General features: G+C 39.8%; 1 protein-coding gene across 1 annotated transcript in view; it reads right to left on the reverse strand.

Moving 5' to 3' along the window:
* lcor (ligand dependent nuclear receptor corepressor) overlaps positions 1-16806 on the reverse strand; it is an 89458-nt gene that overhangs the window by 33693 nt on the left and 38959 nt on the right. The window contains exons 2-4 of the transcript XR_003220490.1: positions 12023-12088; positions 5400-5479; positions 921-1053 (exon numbers count right to left, since the gene is read on the reverse strand). The gene's annotated coding sequence lies outside the window, so the exon portion shown is untranslated. The remainder of the gene's footprint in view (positions 1-920; positions 1054-5399; positions 5480-12022; positions 12089-16806) is intronic.

The raw sequence follows: 16806 nt of genomic DNA on the forward strand, positions 1-16806 counted from the left end.
AGTGGGTCGGCCTCTCTGGCCCATTTCTCAACCGGTTTAGGATCTACCTGCAAGGCAGAAATGTCTTTGTCCCAAATGTGAAACTCTGACAAAGTTACATCTGGGGTCCCTCTGGAATCGATCCCTGGCCCCTTTTTATTCCAGCTGTACTGTCATGTTATTGATGACACTCAGGCATTACACATTGCTCCCAAACATAGACTTGTGTCCTCTCCAATTCAAGTCCTAAAGCTGGGCATGATGGATAATTTCTACAAGAGCTATTTATTTTAGGTCCCAAAGCTGAGCTACAGAATGCAAATGACATAGTTTAGCTATTTATGAATAAATTATTTGACATTTGAAGAAAACAGTTACATACAACCAGTGGGTAACTGACCAACTTTCTGAGTTACAGGGTAAAGACTAACATTGCCTTGAACCATCGTGCAAACATTCTTTATTTTTCTACTACACTGGGCCTTGATGCAGACTCACAGTTTATCATTTAAGACAACTTTACTCTGATTGGCTACCCCTTAGAGACATGTTTAAAAACCATCCAGTTAAAGCTTATGTTCTCACAGCAAAATTTATGAATTTGAGAGGACAATACTAGGGGCATCAATTACATCATGAAGACTCAAAAGTAGAATAAAATGATCTAAAATAGAGTTTTAAAGCATACATTCATGGACTACTTTCATATATGCTAAAACATTATTATTTGAAACATGTTTAATACAAACAACCAGCAATGTAACATATATTTATGAAAGAAAAAAGAAAATTTCAATAAATATATATATAGGAAAAGTATAATATTGATTCTAGACCCACGTTAAATTACTCCATGTCCATGATATCCATGTCTAGACTGAATTTAGTAAATGAATAATGACTGATGATGAAATGACTGATGAAGGGTATGTGTGTCGTACCTTTTCTGTGGAACACAGCATTGAGGAAGTCTTGAGCCTGTCTCTCCAGTCGGCTGATCCGAGACTGCTCCTGTTTGAAGTCTTCACACTCCGACAGCACGTGGCTGCCTCCACCGTTCTCCACACTGTGCTCCTACACAGACAAACACGTAGAGACCAATGAGTGAGTAAAGGTTTGGTGTGAAAGAAACTAATACCCTCACACTACCACCGCATTATGCCACTAGCAATTTTTCATTATGATTGTTTAAACATGTCCAGCTCTCAATGTCGACAATTCTCCGACAGTTCTGTGTCAACAGAAGATGGGTTGCACAGCGGGGACAAGCAGACTTCTCCATACGTTGGCCTTTTTTATTTATCTTGGCAAGCATAGTATGCATTTATATTGCATTTCCGAGTCTTTTGGATTACTGAAAATATTGCAGGGCAAGCCATATTCGTCCATTCACACACACACACACACACACACACACACACACACACACGTTTTCATTAAGATGACAATAACATAACACTACAGGGAGAAGTGGTGGCAAGACACGTCTTCACTTCACTACTCACTCACTCACTACTACTACTAATGGCTCAGCCACTGTAGAGTAAAATTAGGATTTAAAAATTCAGTGGTTACCTGGTGATTGCATCAAATTTTTCTTATTTGACAAATGACTGCAAGTGGTTGAGCGTGTGGCAGCCTTAAACGCTGGGTGACCACTTTCAATCGCAAACCAATCGAAACAACAAACAACCACGGTTGACTTGGGAGTGACTGCCATCACTCTCAGATTACAACATGTTCACAAATAATTTTGGTCTAATTTAAGAGTGGCTATGTTACTGTGTGGCTGTTAAATCACCATCATGTAGCATCTATATCGCACTGAGTATCTTCTTCAGTCACCTTTCCCACTCACTGTGTTAATAGACCTCTCTGCATTGAATCATACTTGTTATAATTCTCTGTCTCTCTTCCACAGCATGTCTTTTATCCTGTCTTCCTTCTCTCACCCCAACCAGTCGCAGCAGATGGCCCCGCCCCTCCCTGAGCCTGGTTCTGCTGGAGGTTTCTTTCTGTTAAAAGGGAGTTTTTCCTTCCCACTGTCGCCAAAGTGCTTGCTCATATGATTGTTGGGTTTTTCTCTGTATGTATTATTGTAGGGTCTACCTTACAATATAAAGCACCTTAAGGCAACTGTTGTTAGTTCAGAATTTATCAGTTAATTGGCGTATTCTCATAAACAGATCACATGTGCTTGACCCCATTTAGTTGTAACTGAGAGCAGATTAATTTCTAATCTTGCATGTGATCTACAACCAGTTTTTTCTGACTGAAGGGAGGGTCTCTTTAAACCACAGCACTAACTTTTCCAGGATATCAAGGCCTTTAGCCTGCAAACATGATAAATGGTAAATGGCATATAGCGCTTTTCTACTCTCGCCAAGCACTGACAGTGCTTTTCACTACAAGCCTCACTCACCCAATCACACATAAACACATTCATACAAATAAGAGATTATTATGAACAAAGCAAAAATGAGAAAGAAAGTGGACTCAGCCTCTAAATCAGAGACCAGATTAACACCATTGTTGTCAGTTGTGGTAGTCAGCTAGATTGTGTGTGCCGCCATTATCCTTACAGTACAATAAAGAGGAAATTTGAGTGCATGTATGCGTCTGTGTGCACGAGTGGTAGGAAACAAAGGAACTTAGATGAGAAAACCTTTCTCCAGCCTCTGTTCTCTTTATTTTAACCCCTCAGCTCTCTTTCTGCTTGTGGTTTGCATGGCTTCAGATCAATGAATCGATGGTTCCCGCCCACTGAAGCTCCTCTGGCATCTCGCAAACAAGCAGAGGGTAATAATGGCGAGACAGGGAGAGCACTTGAAACCCTACCATATTAATAAAAACTGAAAACTGTATTTGAGCGTAGAAGACGAATGTAATTGAGGTGCCATGGTTCGCATTACGTGAGCGGCTAACGGTTATTGAGTGTTTAGAAAATACTGGTGGAAAAAAAACCTTCTGGAATCCCTGCAAGGTTTTGTTTAATTGATTTTGCGCCGGTAACTGCTTCAGATTTTTTTATTCATATCTTATCTGTGATTATGCTATTACATGCACAAGTGAGCTCTGACAACGCAGCTACCGTTAGCATGGCTTCATGAGCAGAGAAAGACAGAAAGGGAGAGGCATATGGGGGCTCGGAGATGGAAGTGAGTGGTGGAAAAATGGGGATGTTTTTAGCAGACAGATGGTCGACCCTGGGGGTCGGACCAGGGTCAAGTCGAAAAACAAGCAACAATGTATGTCTGACAGAAGGACGCCCCCTCCTAACTTCCTTCCCTTCCTTGTTTTTTCTCACATACCTTTCTTTCATACATGTGTCCACATATACATTAGGTCAACATCCCAAAAAGTACTTACCCTGAGCTAAATAGGAACAAAAAAACCCCTGAACAAAAACTAAAAGACAAGAAGTCTGCTAATGAACACTGTGTCAGAGGCATTAGAGCTATAAGATGATTTCCTATAAATTATTGTGCATATTTTAGACTTCAGTGCCCCTCCCCCAATCAGCTGCCCTCATAGAAATGCATTCAAAAGCATATGATAATATTGATATGTTAATTAACACAGGATATGTGACTCATCTCTTATTACAGCCTCCAGACTAACATGTCGTTTCTACTTTCTTCTGATATTTTAAAAAAGAATTTTTCTTTTCATCCACATCACCCCCTACGGTGTTTATAATGGCGACTGTGGTGATAAGAGAGTGGAGGCCACATGCAACAAGGGAGCCCATCTGGAATCATCCAGAGACTGTCGAGGGCCCCCTAACATCCTTGCTCTTTTTGTTCCTCATTTTTAAGTGCAGCGGAGGGCGGTAACAATGAATGGCCACAAAACACGAAGGCCTTCTGCACAGCAGAATGAGCAGAAGCACAATGAACACATGTTTGCATTTGTATATATTAAATAGAAACTTGTCCAATAAACTCATTATTATTCTGTTCAGGATGCTTTTTTGGCTAAGAAACTGTGAGGACGTACCAGCATCTAGGCTGGTGTGGGAGACCAACTAATTTACAATCATGTCAGCATCCTCCTCCTCCTTCCACACACACACATACATACACACTCACTCACCTCCAAATCATTATGTCACAGTCCTTTTATAGGCTAAATTGGGGTCAAGACCATGGATGGTTGAACAACACAAATAACAAGTAGTGCAGCAGGAGGAGGAGAGAGACAAAGATGTGGCATTTTTCAATAGAAAGCTTAAAACTGGCAGTGAACTAAAATACAGAACACGTGGACAAAGAAAATGAGCTGCTTCATGAAAGTAACATAAGTGCTGTATCAGGCAGAGAGCAGCATTCACTTCTGTTAGCAACAATGTTAGCGTGGAAATAGCTAATTGAAACACACATCAATTCATGTTTTATTTTATTAGTTTGTACAACACTGCAGTGAAACATTCCCCCTCTCTACACTCACAGCACACTTTCAGTGGAACATGTTTTTATACATTATTCAAGGCCTTTACATCGTATTTGTAAGCCTTAGATAGTAAAAGTGTGTTCTAATACACATCTTATATTGAAGCCCGTTTAAAAATGTAAAAGTTTCTTGTTTTTTTTCCTTTGGACAAAAGCTGCAATTATTAAGTTAGGTGCAGGGATGGTGGTGTGGTTTGCTAGCACTGTTGCCTCACAGCAAGAAGATCCTGGGTTGAAACCCAGTGAGTTGGGGTTCTCTACAGGTACTCTGGCTTCCTCCCACAGTCCAAAGAAACGCATGGGGGTTAGGTTAATTGGTGACCTAACCCCATGTGTACATGTAGCCGTCTAGCTCTATAACAGACCGGTGACCTGTCCAGGATGTATCCTGCCTCTCACACTATGACTGCTGGGATAGTCTCCAGCATCCCCTTGACTCTTAATTGGATATGTGGAAGAGAAAGGATGGGTATTAAGTTATCTATTTGTATCTTGCTCTCCTAATTAATAATTAATGTGGTTAATTCCCATTAACCAGATTTATGCAAACAAATAAAAACTGTAAAAAAAAAAGAAAAAGAAAAGCTGGCAAAATGTTTTCCTTTGCACTCAAAGTATGAAATAAAAAACCCCAGCTATGCCACAGCACAATTACACAGTTAAACATCATAAAATGCAGCCCCCACCCATCACCCCCATATTCTGTATTCTGCTTATTCTTTGAAACCAAATGTTCAATCGAGTGTGCTGCTAAAAAGCTAACATTAGTTTATTCAGGTGAAAACAAAACATAATGTAACTCCATATTTAAAAAAAAAAAAACCCTGCTCCATTTACATCAGGCTCCTTCGTGTTGTGAGGTAAAAGTGATACCACCCAGCAGCTTCTGTAGAGTTGTGAAATCACAGCCATGTAATTAAAATGAGAGGGTCTTATCTGAAAGGGAGACTGAACTGCAATGCCACCTACCTTGACTTTCTCACGTCTTAAGCAGCAGAAGAGACAGTTTTCATCAAAGGACCAGTCAGACACTTCCTCTGGCTCGCAGTCTGAATGACAGAAAGTATGCAGTTAATGACTAACTCAAACTCCCATAATGCTCAGGATCTCCTAAGTTGACTGATGCGCTACCCGGGAGCAGAATCTGTTAGTATAACAGTAGAAACAAAGAACCAAACAACGTGGTGAAGGTTTATTGTGTGTTTTACTTGATTTGCGAGGCACTACTACAATTATTCAGTTTGAATATCCAGGTGCAGATCATTAGCAAGGTGTATATGAATCGAGGGAGAAATCCAGACTGATAAGCCGATAGAGACTGACAGCTCAGGGACCACCACCCAGATCAACAACAGCAATAAAGTGATTCACTTTTAATTACAGCGACTGACTAAATTCCAGCGATTCATTCCACAAGCACGCTGTGTAAAAATGAACCACAACTGTGACTGACAGATAAGCTCAATCAGGTATCAGGCACATTATTGCCTTAGACCTCCAAAAGCAGCGTGGACGTCTATGTGCATATATCTGGATCATTTCAAGGGATTCACGCCCTGAAGCCATCTTCACAAAGAATGTCCATTTTCCAAAACTGATTTCTCTTAAATGTGTTTCTCTGGATGACAAAGTTCAGACAGTTTTATGAGCTTCATATCATTAAGCCAAAATCCTGACAGTGTGCAGACTCTCTCTCTGCAGGTGTTTTACTCTGCTCTGATTGTCCTCTTATGATTAGATGATGATTGATTTAGATGATGTCAGCAGCAGAAATACATTTTTACCAACATAGCACCTTCTGATCTGAGGACACTGGCTACAGCTGAGCTGTTGCCATGGTATTACACCTCCATTTAAAACCATATATATATATAGGAGGGAAAAGGAGGGACAAGTCAGCTCCACAGAGAGACAGAACAATATCAGAACATCCTGTGAACATGAAGTGTGTGCCAATTCAAAACTTCCCTTCTCCAAAATGACACCTTTTCAGCAACTAAGCAGACACACTGAATCTCAGGTGAGAGTGTTTCACAAAGTGTTACGACGTGAGAATTTATTCCTTAAACTGTGAAAATCTGATAAATGTAAGGTGTATGACGTTCATTTTAACATCACACGGGGATGATATATCTGTAGCACTTAACAAATGCCCTCGGTCTCATTAAACAACTTGATATCTCTTGTTCTTGATTCATTTGGGGTTTTTTTCTTCTTGCATCACTATTACCCAGTCATTTCAAGACATAAAGAAGTAAAAGCTCTGTTTTTATGTAGTAGAAAAAACCCTTCATCTTTTGCAGTTTTAGAAAAATAGCAGGATTGAAATGCCTGATTTATTTAGGTCCAAATGAATAGCAACATTTAGAGCATTAAAAATGAGATAAAAAAACAAAAACAAATCAAAAAACAGTAGAATATTAAAAAAATATGTCAATGCTCATCTTTGCTGCTGCATTCATCACATGCAGAAATGTAAATATATACAGTACACTCTGATGTAATAAAGAAACCATTTGTAAATGACCTGAAGCCATGTTCAGCAATTCTACGCTGTCCCCTCTTGTTACTGTGATGACCCCTCCCCACTCTGCTTGTTGGTGTTTCTGTGTGGGAGGAGGGCAGAGTAGCAGAGGTGGGTCCATAGGGGAGCCACACCTGGCACCGCTCCAGTGACTGCTTTATCAGAGGGCCGGGTTTTCACAATCCATCTCTCTTCTCCATTTGTTGGGTTTATGGCTTGCATGCATTTCCACTCATCCTTGCACTCTTTACACTGCTGATACAGATAATCTACATTTTATTCACAGTAAGGTCAATTTGATTAAAGGAATCGTATTTATTTCAATTTCCTTCTTTGTGTCGACTGTGAGCTGGCATACGTGCTGGGAATAGATGTTTCTGCAACAAGCTAATATCAGCAAATGTGTCCATCCATGTCTTTATCTTTCTATCCATCTTTTTTTTCTTTTTCCTTGTTTGCCATTTATGAGCATGAAAAAAATAATAAAAAGAAAAAGGAAAATCTTCATATTTATATGGATATTTAGAGGATGCCTTTATTCTGAACAAGGAATTTAATAACCTCAAAACATGAAAAACAATAATATTTGAGCTATAAATGTGAATATATTATTAACTTGTATTTTTTTGACATTTATAATTTGACAATAACTGAAAAACAAAGCAGGGATGCACGTATAAAAAGAGCACAATGTACAAAATAATAGCAAATAAGGCATGACAACAGAGTACACGAGGGCAGGCGGGCAATAGCAAGTTACAAGCAGATGACAGCGCTAACATTCCAGGAGTTTTTGTTTGTTTCTTTGTGCCATACCATGACCTTCCATTACTTTGTAAGATTAGAAAATCAATAATCCAATTTGTTTGAGTTGTATAATCCCTTACAGTGAACATCAAGTCTGCAATCAGTTTTGTAAAAGCTATATTATTTGTTTTGAGGCAAAGCAAAACACTCTCTTCGCACTTGATGCCTCGGTGTAATCGATTACAAAGAAAGTTTAAAAATGGATTTTCACGCTGCGCTGCACTGAACAAGACAAAAGGCTGCCAAAAATGAAATATCTGAAAATGAAAATATAACCAATAGGATTTGGAGTTAAAGAGTAACTAAATCCCAACCGCTGCTTTTCTGTCCCCTCTGGCTAAAAGTTTAATCTGTTTCACCTCGCGATCACACCCTACAGCAGAGTAAGACACACAAGTAAGATCAGATCAGTAAGAACACCAGCATGCTTCTTTAAGAAGAACCTGTCCAAATCCTATGAATAAGGTCTGCTAGTTTTCCCCTTTCTTAAAGTGTGTTTGCAGATATGTGCCTGAACTCTCCAGCTTCCCATCATTTTCCTGCGAGATGTGCAGTCGATTCAGTTACTGCTCTGTCGGTTTCTTTGTGCATCTCTGTCTCCGGGGCGGGAATGAAAAAGGTCAAAGGTGAGCTGTGCTTGAACCCCGTGGTTGTGCCACTTACAGTATCCCTGGGAAGGCGCCAATTAAACTCCAGTCCCACAGCTAGCTTAACCCCCACCCCTCCCTAACAGTATTCAAGGTATTTGTCAGTGTGTGCAAGTAGTAAACACAAAGGCGATATTGGCACCGTTTAGAGGAAGCTTTCAGTGTGTGTGTGTGTGTGTGTGTGTGTGTGTGTGTGTGTGTGTGTGTGTGTGTGTGTGTGTGTGTGTGGAGCCCTGCTCAGCTCTCGGCTTGTTTACATGCACATAATCAGCTCAGCATACCTGCAGCAGCAGCAGCAGCCTGCTTTCGTAAACGTGAAAACTAAGAAAATGCAGGTTTGTTTGAGATTAAGAGATACACGGTTTCCAAGCTACCGCAGATGTGATTTCTCTGTAATGTACATCTATGCTGTTTAACGTGAGCTTGTATATCTTTGCATATCTTAGTGTATGCCCCTCAGCACCCTGCATAATTATGCTTATATGCTTGGTTTTGTGAACAAGATTACAGCGAACCACTGACCAAAAAACAGAAAAAAAAACATGGAAGCTATCAGCAACTATTGCAATCATCAGACTTCAGCTTCACTTGCTCTGAATCACGTAGCAGCGCCTTCTTTCTTAAACAGACCTTTAACATTTCTGACATTTTGATCGCAGGCTGAGAAACCAGTTTTCTGCGCCCACAGGACTCAAATCAGTAAATATATAACTCTAAAGTGAGAGCTGGCTGACTTCAGCTTTAGACAGAAAGTCTGGGAAACACAAAGGAGGGTGAGGGCCCTTTGAGGGAAAATAATTCATGAGACAGCATTTTGTTTGGGTTTTTTTTCCTCTTCAAGTCACGAAGATTAACTTTTGCTAAGCGTTTGTGTTTTTATGTGAGGGAGGCTTCACTGCTGCCTCCTGTGCCAGCTTTACTTGGGAGACAATGCACGAGTGTAACGCATGAGTGAAAATGACATGCCCGAAATATTCTAAAAATGCTTTAAGTTGGTGGGGGATGGGTCACATGACAGCAGAACGCCATGTTGACCTTGTTTTTTCAGAGAGTGCATGTGAGAGAGTGAGCCGTGTGCTTGGGCAGTCTTCCTTCGCTTTAGTCACATGATATTTATGAGAAGATGTAACAATTGGGTTTGGAGGTTTTGCTGATGTAAAAACTCATTTTGTAATTCCCATAAGTACTGTGAGTGTTGTGCATGGAGGAAGAGCCACAAATGATAGAATCCCTGAATCCAAACACAACATCTGTCTTTATGGCATCCTGAGTTTCAGAATGTGAATGAAAGCAGTCATCACACAGACAATGCTGTACAACCACAAATATACTTCATAAATTTACATATGCACTGGGGTTCACCAGTTTGGATGACAGACTGGGGAACCAGCATATGATTGAGCACCGGAAAAATGCAAACTGTGGTTGTTTAACGGTTTTTCCACTAAAGGCTGTAACTGTAGCGCCAGTTGTACACTCAAGGCACATCTGAAGGAAAAAGGTGGTGAAACCTAATACTAGTAAGGTATACCTAATAAAATGGCATTTAATTATTTGTGGCATAGATTTGACAAGGTGCTGGAAAGACTCCTCAGATTTTGGTCCACATTGACTTGACAGCATGACACAGTTGCTGCAGATCTGTTGGTTGCACATCCATGATGCAAATCTCTCATATCACCACATCCCAAAGGGGCTCCTACTGTAGTTCTGTTCATTCAAGTAACTAGTTTGAGATTATGTGACATGGTGCATTATTATTACAAGCAGACATCAGGACATGAGTACACTGGTCATAAAGAGACAGACATGGTGAGAAATACATTCATTTAGGCTGTGGCCTTTAAATGATGCTCAGCTGGTACTAAGGGGTTCAAAGTGTGCCTACAAAATAAATCCCCCCCCAACACAAGCCTGAACTACTGATACATGACAGGACGGATCCTGGATTCATGTTGTTTGCATCAAATTTGGACCCAAACAACCCAACAAACCATCTCCCAAAACCTAAACTAGAAAAACATTCAAAATCACTGACATGACCTTTCTTACTCATTGGTTTAAATTTCAACAGGTCATCTTAAACACATCTGCCTGCCTAAATCCATTAGCGGCTGTCACGTGATTGGCTAATAAGATATTTACATTAACAGGCAGCTGAAAAGGTGTACCTAATAAAGTTTTTTCTGAGCTTTGTTGGACCTTCCCTACAACAATAGCGAAAAATCAAAGCTTCTCCCAGTGAGGGCTGGCCGGTGATTTTATACATGAGAATAAAAAAAATCAACATACATACATGAGCGATAAAGACAATGACTCTGCTGTAACTTGGGCTATATTTACATGTAAAGTGATCACTCAGGAAAAAAGCAACAGAAGATGCTGCGCTGCTCTCTGGAAGTCTCTGAGGCCTTGCTAATCACTCACCTCATAAGCACAGCAAAGAGCGAGGGCAGTTCTTGTGTCTGTAGTTTTTCTACTCTCCTTTTTTTTCTAGATTGATTTTTGGGAAAAAAAGAGATTCTGCCAAAGGGATATGAAAACTAGCTAAATCTTCTAACAAAATTTGAAGAGGCGAATATTTGAATATTCTACAACTAAAAACATCTAAGATAACAGAAGAAAAATCACATAGGGGCTCATGTAAAGGTTAAAAGACCTGGCATGTTGGATTTTATGAAAAAGAGGCTGCATACACCATAATATTATTTTAATACTTGTGATAAATTACAGATGTGCAGATCCACATTCAAGTCAGCAGGTAACATGAAGACACATCTGCAGGGTGGTGCTGATCTGTGACATCAGCTGTGTGATTCAGACCGAGCCCTGTTTCTGCTGCTCATGCTCTCACCGTGAATGCAGTCGTAGCAGGTGCATTTAAGGCACTATTCTTTTTTTTTTTTGCACTGTATTTAGCCGTTTACCAGCTCCTCTAGCATCAGACCATTAGGGAGCAGTGAGAGCCTCATTACCAGAGAAACCATCAAGCTCAGCTGGTCCAGGCTGCCAGTTTTTGTCCTTCTCCAGCTCTGTTTGGTGACATCTGGCCTGCATAAATTAAACACTATTGTATGAATTAATCATATTGTTCTGTATTGTAAATGCTTTCTGCAGCAGCGTCACTTCTGTAGGCAATAAATGTTTTAAAGACAGATCAATGGGGAGATGCTGCGTCGCTCATTGTCATGTCGGTATATATTTATTGAAGGTCCACAGTGTCTCTCACGCTGAATAACACTAAGCTAAATTGAGAGCTGAGCTCCTGCTGTATGCATATGTCTATTGTTTGTTTGTTTTTTTAAACAGAAATATATAAAAGCTCTCCAGAGCACAAAATGAAAATGACTTTAGTCCTTCCAAACAGCACTGTCACTGATAAAAATGATTTATTTTATTTTTCTCTCAATAAATATCCATTTTGTTGTTTTGTTTATTTCATTTTATTAAAGTTCCCATTTTTTCCCTCACAGTTTCATCACGTGTGCGTTACTTGGTATGCCAGCTGCCAAAGACTTGGTAGGACAGACTGCCATTTGCGTTGCTAACTATGGTCGGTGCGTTTGTATACAGTTGTATTTGCAAATGCTGATTTGTTTGTTTTGCATGTTTACCTTGGAAAAGGGTGATGTCTTTGACTAGTCCCGGCCCAAACAAGCCTTCCAAGATGCTTTCAAAGCCTGTGAAAGACAGACAAGATGTGACGTTAATGCCAGCTGACACAGTTCCCATCGAAACAACAAATGGCAGTGACCAAAAATACCGCCGCGTGGAATAAAACAATCGTTCTTTTAAGGAGGAAATGTGATGACAACGTGCTTTTCTCCTGGGATAGATTTCTGCTGATGCACAAAAGAAAAAAAAAGCAATATAATAATAAATGTGAAAAAAACTATTTAAATGAAAACTTAAACATTTTGCATTATATTATTTTATGTGTACACACAAATTTGAAAATATATTTCTATACGCACACACACAGAATGATGTTAGAGCACAAAAAACAAAGGCCTTTCGGTCACACCAGGAGTTAAATATCTACAAAGATAAGGCTCAGTGAGCACTTATTACATATACACACACACAATATAAAGACACACACACACACACACACACACACACACACACACACACACACTTTCTTTCTAGCTCTTAAAGCAAATGAGCGATTTACCTCTAATACACCAAGCTAATGTCACTCACTTTTTATTAACTGTAAATACCCCCGATGTGGTGTTGCCAAGCAACAGCACACAAAAAAAACCATAAATACGTATTGTAATTTTCAACCTGACCACCCCCCACCACCACCACCTCCACCTTTCTTCTCTCTTTCCTTCCCCCAACCCATCCTCCACTAAATGGAAACAGAGGCAGAGGGAGAGAAACGGAGACAAAGACATATGTGTGTTTAAATGTGTGTGCATTTTGAGCAGGGGATGGAAAGGTTCGAGGGGTGTGTGCAGGAGACGCTGCACGCACTCACACACGAACACAGTTCAAGTGTGGCCACTTCGCTCGGTGTTGAAGATGACAGTCTGAGGCCATGCTTCTTTACTCGCAGGAATAGCAGAGACTGAAAAACCAGAGCCTGCATGGAAATGTATTTCTGTTATAAAATCATTACAGTCGGCAGCAACACTTCAGCTCCCACAGCACCAACACTATAAGCAACCAATATAGGAAGGAGGTCAAAGATTCAAGGACTGCAGCTGCATTTTTTAGGTTTCAATCCAATGTGGAAGAAACGCAGTTGGTATGAATCGGGTTTGATGTTGCACTTATTTTTGTTTTGCCGTAATTAATACACGACACGAGACAGCTGGTTTTCAACTTCTTGACTCGTGTATCTGAGCACACTGGTTTCACACTGTGACCGCAACAATACTAACCATCAGCTTTAATCTGACGGTGTACCTATCAAAACACTATTTATTTCCAATTTATTTTCAAGTCTCTTTTTTTCATTTTGCCATGAAAATTTAACTTTATATGCTTGATTTTAAAACAATGAGCACATTACTGATTATGCGCTTAGACACGCAGGAACTCCCACACGATAAGTCGCACTGCCATCACGAAAAAAGTGTGTGAAATGGTGTGTGTTTGTGCAAGAGATACAGAAAGAAATCCCTCATTATCTGTCCCTTACTCTCCAGGCTTGTGTTGGCCTACAGCCTGATACAAATGAACTTGTTGAGTTTGAACAGGTTGAGTTTAAAATTAAATAACATGATAACTACTGCAACAACTCCAGCATCATCTATTTAACAGGTCATCCCTTATCAATATGGAAAATACACAGCTACTTTATATAATCTATATAGATTACAGCGCTAGATTAGAAACAATTCAAGGAGCGTAAAACCAAATACGGGCAATTTTTAAGTTAATATTGTTGTCATGGTTTTATAGTTGATATTCACATGGATGGTATTGATTAAACCTATTGTGATGGGCACTTTTTTATATTTTGCAAAATATGTTGTATGAAAACACATCCACCTACCCAGCTTCCCACACACACACACGCACATCACAGTTCCCTTAAACCTGCACATGCAAAATTCATGCAACCAACAAAGACAGCTTTGATAACAAAAAAACGGAAGCTTCAAAGAATTTTCAAAAGCTTTAATTTTTTTTTCCTTCCTCTCCAGCTGGCAATGTGCGCAGAAACACAGCTCTCCTTTCAAGTCAGGGGGGAAATAATTAGGGTTGCAGCGCTGCATGAGAAATCAGTGCTGAAAGTCAAAATTACTGAGCTGCTCCTCTATTTGGGCCATAAGATGGTGAGTGTTTAAAAGGTACAGTCAGCCGGAAACGCTTCTCCGACAGAAGCCCGGGTAGAGTAGAAGATGACTCCCCCCGAAGGCCAAAGCCATGATTGGACACATGAGATTGGGGATGTGATTGGACAAAATGAGATTAGGGGCTGTGATTGGCTAGATGAGATAACAGTGACAAAGTCTCTTGGGCCACTGGCAAAAAGCTCCAGAAATGTAGGTCAGTTAGTGAACACACACACTGCAGGTCCAAAAGCAGTCACACATGACTTAGTAGAAAGAGACCGCACACACACACACACACACACACACACACACACACTATGGCATCTGGAGTGTGTCATTGTGTTATGCAAAAATACATGTCAATACAAACGATCTTCCTCTTTCTGTCACGCACAAATCTCTGAAATCTCCACTGTGCCACTTCATTTCACTTCACACAGAACAGCAGCACAGCTGAGAGGAGCATGACCAAAACTGAGGTGCATACACAAAAATGCACACATGTACGGAATCAGCAGACATCAAGCTGAACGGTGTGCACTGAAATGGACAAACGACAAACAATTCTGGCAAATATGTGAACAAATGACCGATGCAGTGAATCACGGTGCAAGATATAACACACACAGCACTTTAACGATAAAGAAGGAGTGGATGATGTAGACATACATGCTTGGCAACTTTACACTAGAAGCCATTATTTTTTAATTAAAGCTTTGGCATTTTATGGTATGTTTACGAGTTAATGAAAGCAGAAAGAAAATGTGATAACCCCACACTCTATATAATAGATGGATGTAGCCACACATTGTCTGCCACCATTTTGGAATCTTGGAGCTAAAAGCTGCCATATTTAGACTAGAAGATGCTAAGCCATCAACTAACGCTAGCAAGCTTCGTTAGCTGCAAGTTATTATGAGGGTTGGAAACTGTAGAGACCAAAGCTTTTGTTCGTAACAGACAGACTTTCTCAAGGCTGAAAGAAGGCTCACTTTGGGTTATTAGATGAACTGCAGTTTTGGCATTCATTCACTGTTGTTTCTGCTTGGCGTTAACCAGATTTGGACCATTTAAAAAAAAAAAAAATATTGTGTGGATGTATCTCTTAGGAAAACACCATCAACATCAGATCAGTAAAAGCCTCCCTCTCGGTGCTCTCGCAACGCTGCTTTGTATTTGTCAAGAGCAACGGAGCAACTAAAAAATTCATTCAGGGTGTGCTTGTCAAATTAAAGCACACCCAAACGTGTAAAGAAACAACATCTCTCATATTTCCAACAACCAAAAGAAAAAAAAATGAACATAACCCTGAAGGAAGTAGTGCAATCAATCTGAGCAGGAAGCAGAGAGGGGAGCAAACAGGGATTCGGTTAAACAGCACAGAGGAACCAACGTTTGACTTTCTTGTGACCACTGGATGCACGCTATATATAGTTCTGTATGAGCATTAATAATTCATTGTGACCAAAGCCTTTAGAATAAGGCCCCTTGCCTGGTCCTGATCAAATCAATACCTAATTAACCCTAACAGCAGTAAGGAGTTAAGGAAGTGCAGGTATGTGGTCTCCTAGAACTGTTTATAGCTGAAAGCCTGGCTGTAATAGAGAGGGTTAGGGAGGAGGAGAGATGGTTTAATAAAAAAAAGGGGGAAACAGGAATAATATCACACAGTTTCAGATAATTTTTCCAGGAGAGATTAATCGTGGTGTTGTAGGTTTGACATTTACAAAAGTGGGCGAAGAAGTTACAAAAAATGGTCCTCGTAGAAATCCTTAATCCAAGTCGAATAAATCCAGGGTCATGAAAATGAGACAATGGGAGTGCAAACTGGAGGGAATAACTGAGCATCATTTACTACTCCTAACACTCTAATAAGCTAAGGTTTCAGTTTCTTTACAGGTTTTTATCCCTGCAAGGTCATTACATCCAAACCTTAACCCTATACAATCAGAATACATCCTTTTCCCCCATAAATCTTAGCAAGAACAAGAACAAGGAAAATAATCTTTCTGATACATATTCTACACCATTTCAGTTTTTTTGACTTGGACCTCCAGTATTTAACCCTTTAAAACCTGCAACATGAAATAACTGCCAGAAATCTTTAATTTTTTGATAATGGAGTGTTTGTTGAACCTTTAGGCAAAATATATAAAAAAATATATTATTTTTAATCTGCATATATCAGTTTTAGTTTGTATCACATTTACAATTTAGTCATTAAAAATATGTCATGCAATTTATATCATTTTTTGAGGGTAAAAGAGAAATCTCAAAAACTCACAAAAACGCATGTATCACATACAACACGCTTGGCTTTAAAGGGTTAATATTTTGGCCCCTAAATACATATCAAACACTCTTTGATGATAACCTGTTGAGACCTGTAAAATAAACGTACAGAAGTCGATCTATGAGAATTATTCTGACGAGGCCGTCTTCAGTCACGCTGATTCAAAGTCCATGACAACTGTTTCTCTCAAAAACTTTCATATTCTCCCACACCTGTAGCTAATCACTGTGTGTGTGTGTGTCTGTGTGTGTGTGTGTGTGTGTGTGTGTGTCGCTTAAAGCAGACACGCATTGCAACAATCTCTTTGTGGCTT

This window comes from Oreochromis niloticus, linkage group LG6 (assembly GCF_001858045.2).
Source record: "Oreochromis niloticus isolate F11D_XX linkage group LG6, O_niloticus_UMD_NMBU, whole genome shotgun sequence".
In the NCBI taxonomy this organism is placed as follows: Eukaryota; Metazoa; Chordata; class Actinopteri; order Cichliformes; family Cichlidae; genus Oreochromis; species Oreochromis niloticus.